Source organism: Zingiber officinale, chromosome 1A (assembly GCF_018446385.1).
Source record: "Zingiber officinale cultivar Zhangliang chromosome 1A, Zo_v1.1, whole genome shotgun sequence".
Classification (NCBI taxonomy): Eukaryota; Viridiplantae; Streptophyta; class Magnoliopsida; order Zingiberales; family Zingiberaceae; genus Zingiber; species Zingiber officinale.
Genome location: NC_055987.1, coordinates 193,138,339 through 193,142,745, shown reverse-complemented (window position 1 = coordinate 193,142,745; position 4,407 = coordinate 193,138,339).

The following is a 4,407-nucleotide window of genomic DNA, read 5'->3' as shown; positions in this document are numbered from 1 at the left end:
ATAGTGTTAAGTTCCGCTTGCAATTCAAATCTAAACCATTAAGAACAGATAAGTTAAATTTGGAATCGATGATGTTAAGTTCCGTCTGCGATTCCTAATTTAACTTCTAAAGAACACAATAGATTATTTAAGGAAAGGTTCGACACTTGTACAAAATTTTTGTACAGTGGAGCCGGTACGATTTTCCTAGGACTAACCAACAATTGGTATCAGAGCTAGGGTTTGCCTCTGTGTGTTTGGTTTTCAAATTAGGTTATGCACATGTCATACATAATTTAGGCAGGATAATAGTAGGATGTGCTAACTTTTTGGTTGCAGACTCCAACTATTATGGCTTATAGATGTTGTGTGTGATTCGACCCTTGGACATGTCAAGGGCATTATTGTGTGTGTGCATGATTGTATGTAACTAATACAACAGGAGCTGTATTTGCCCTAGGATTTTAGAATTTTATTTTCGATCTAGATTACATGTACATTCCCTCGAGGAATATAGGATTGATATATGTAAAATTCTATTTTTGTCGCAGATCGGATGCTTGCGAGGCGTGGTACTTTTGGAGCACCAGAGGCGCAGCGGAATAAGAAGCAAGATGGACGCGACGTCTCGACCCGATGGCGGTGGCTAAAGGTGGCAGCAGCTAGGGTTGGAGCACACGGAGGACAGTGATGGAAAAGGCCATAATAGTTGGAAAAATAATTTCCATATTTATTGCTTTTATTTACTGTGATGTGTATGTATGCATGTGATGTATGCTAGGATAGTTTAAAATTCCTCACTTTAAATAACTAAGTGGAAGAGAGATTTATTTTAATAAATTCCACGGTCTCCATTACTGGTTTGTAAGTGATGCAAACAAATTTGCACATTGGCTCTGAGTGCCTTCCTCCATATCGGATGAGTTTGTTTGCGGATCACTAGATCAAACTTCCATTTAGGATGACTATAGGAAATTAATTAAGAGCATGTGATCTTCCCCATCGGAAGGGGCACAATCTTATTAATGGACTTAGTGTCAAGTAATGGTATACACTTAGGCATGTCTAATAGTATCCTCCCCATTGGAGTCACTGCTATTATTTGTGTGACAAAAAAAAACCAACTATTAATTTGTCATAAAGATAGGTTGACAAGATAATAAAATTAAAACCACCTCTTATAAATGTTGAGATTTTGTATACGTCCACACTATCATGGCATACAAAAATTCATGGTGTATGAGGTAATTTTATTTGTCAGTTTGACAAGGAAATAAAATTAATGGGGAAACCCCTCTAACAAATGTTTGGTTTTGTATACGTCCACACTATCGTGACATACAAAATTCATGGTGTTTGAGGTAATTTTATTTATCATAAAGACTTATTGACAAGATAATTAATGGGTAAACCCTCCTCAAACAAATTTTTGAATTTGTATACGTTCATACTATCATGACATGCAAAATTCACGGTGTTTGAGGTGTTGGTGAATTTAAATGATATTGTTTTGAGGAATCAATATTATTTCAAATTCAAAGTTTTTGACCAAATATTTGATAGACCAACTATTAATTTTATTTGTCATAAAGTTAGGATGACGAGATAATAAAATTAATGGATAAAATCTCCTCTTTGATTTTGTATACGTCCACTCTATCGTGGCATACAAAATTCATGGGGATTTTAAGGTGTTGGTCTTGACCAAATTTTTTGTGATTCTTAGGATTTAAAATGTCTGTCAATCCCCTAGTTGTTATACTATAGAATAGACTTAGTAGTCCCAATTGTATTGATTGGAAATAGGACTTGGACATTAAGGTAGACTGTCCTCTTAGAACTAAGAACAATATAGGTGTATTTCATTCATTAGTTTATTCGTTGAGAAGGGGATAAAAGTTTATCCCCTCCCAGGCGCTTGGAACCCTCCCAGGCGCTTGAAACCCTTCCAGGCGCCCCGACCAAGACTATAAATACAGCCTTGGTCCAGAAGCTTCAAATCATCTCAAGCATTAGCATTCTGACCCTTGTATGCTTTCTTTTAGAGTTGAGCTTCTATTTCTTGTACGTTATTGCTGTAAGATACTTCTTTGCCTGAAGGAGATACTAGTGCGATACTTTCCTTGGATTAACAACCTTCCCGATTGTAACTAAGTAAATAACTTGTGCCTCTTCTTTTCTGTTTTAATTTCTTTCTGTTTATTTAATCTATTTTATGCAAGTGTTATTTTGAAAGATCGAGAAGGGTCTCTTTTTGTATTTGCAGGCTATTCAACCCCCCTTCTAGCCGGCCAACGCGATCTAACATATATATGACATACAAAAACAAACAATCCACATAGTTATAATATATCAGCCTCCAGCTGTCATCACAATATGAAAAAAAATCGAAAACAATATCCAAACTTACCTCTTCTGCCTACCGGCAGGCGCATAGCTAAATATACCAAATAGAAAATCCATCGAGTAAGCAAAAGTTCAACCATTACAATGCCTTAAGACAAAACACACAAGATCCAGAGTGCAAAACCAGAACCAGTCTGAAACGTAGCTCTAAGCAAATAAACAGAAAATCAAAAGACCAAAGCGAAAATCCTTGTGGCAAGGGGACTAGCAACTGAAACCTCCTGACGGCTTCAACCTGAAATAAGAATAATCAACGGGATGAGTTCAAGAACTCAGCAGATACCGGATAGATATGCATAATAAGATATAACTAACAGTAATAATTATGTGGTACATTTTTCTGAACAAAAGTAGGAAATACAGACTGAAAAGGCTGAAGAAATTGTACTCACCAGAACCTTCTATCCAGAAATAAGGGTCGTCGGACCAGATACAAAATGTCACTTGTATACATGTCAATCATATGCAACAACCAAAATGCATCATATATAATGCAGCAAGTACAAACAATAAATGCAATCCATGCATATGATGCAGAAATGACATGGTCACTCCTAACGCTAGTCAGCCATCTCACACGCGATGGTGAAACCGAGTGGATAGCGCTAAGATAACTATGCACTCTGTCATCACTTCTCCTGAGTGACCGACACTACAAGAAAATTGGGATTCTACAACACTTAAACGACAACGCTTTTTTTAAAAAGCATTGTCTATTTTTTTTTAACAACGCTTTTAGTAAAAAGCGTTGTCTATTTCATTATTTTCTTATTAATAGACAACGCTTTTCTAAAAACCGTTGTCTATTAGTGATTTTTATGGGTCAAAGACAACGCTTCGTAAAAAGCGTTGTCTATTAGCCTTTTTTTAGTATCTACGACAATAATTTTTAAAAAGCGTTGTCTACTGTCAAGTTATCATCTCAATCTTAAGTGATCTAGACCGCTTATCTCAAGATCTGACGGCTGGATCTTCATCCATCTTCATCACAATATGGACGGCCCGGATTAAAGGAGGAGAAAACTTCGTTTCCTTTTACCCATATGACGACACAATGTTGGTGATTCCTTTATGTTCGTGACATCTCCTCTCGCGCGGCTAGGGCATGCGGCCTCCCACCGCTGGCCGTCTCTTCTTCCTCACCACCGGCCGGCAGCTCTTTCTTCTCTTCACTGCCGCACAGACCCCTCTCAGGAATTGGGAAGTGCGGTGGTGGATTTCGCCGGCGATGACGACGCCCAACAACCTTCCCAACGGCGGCCACCACCAGCACCCACACCCTCCGCCCAACCCTCGGAGGCAGCGCCACTACCTCGGCACACACATCGCCACCCCTTCCTCCTCCTCTTCCTCCGCCACCTCCTTCAAGGGTTGCTGCTGCTGCCTCTTCCTACTCCTCACCTTCCTCGCCCTCCTCGTCGTCGTCGTTGCTCTCGTCATCGTCCTCGTCCTCAATCCCAAGAAGCCCCAGTTTGACCTCCAGGCAGATGCGCTCAACCTCATCCGCGATGCCGCCATCAACGACCGCGTCGACCTTCGCCTCACCGGCGACGTCGCCGCCAAGATCCTTCTCCTCGGCATATCCACCCCTAGGGTTCAGGTGATCAAACTGTTTACCTGCTACTTTTGCTTTGGCAAACAAAGATGGATATTTTTATGGGGCAGTTCTAAATCTCTCTCATTGAATTCTATACAAACTACAGCAGAGAGCTGGCGTCAGGTCATAGGTGTTCTAATGAACACAAAGTTTCAAGTCTATTTTAACATCAATCTCTGTCTCATTTAAATCCTACTTTGTTTCTTCACTTAATCATTCTTAGTATTCCCCGCACGCTCGCATTCACATGGCATTAAAAATAAAACAAGTTTGTAGAGAATCTCAACTATTAAAGTATAGCATGGATGAGCTAAGAAGAGGAATAGTTAGTCTTCTGTAAATATAAACTAATATTTCTTTGCTATACAATAATTAATGCAGTAGAAAAAATATACAAGAATAATTGCATACTATAATTGCTAACA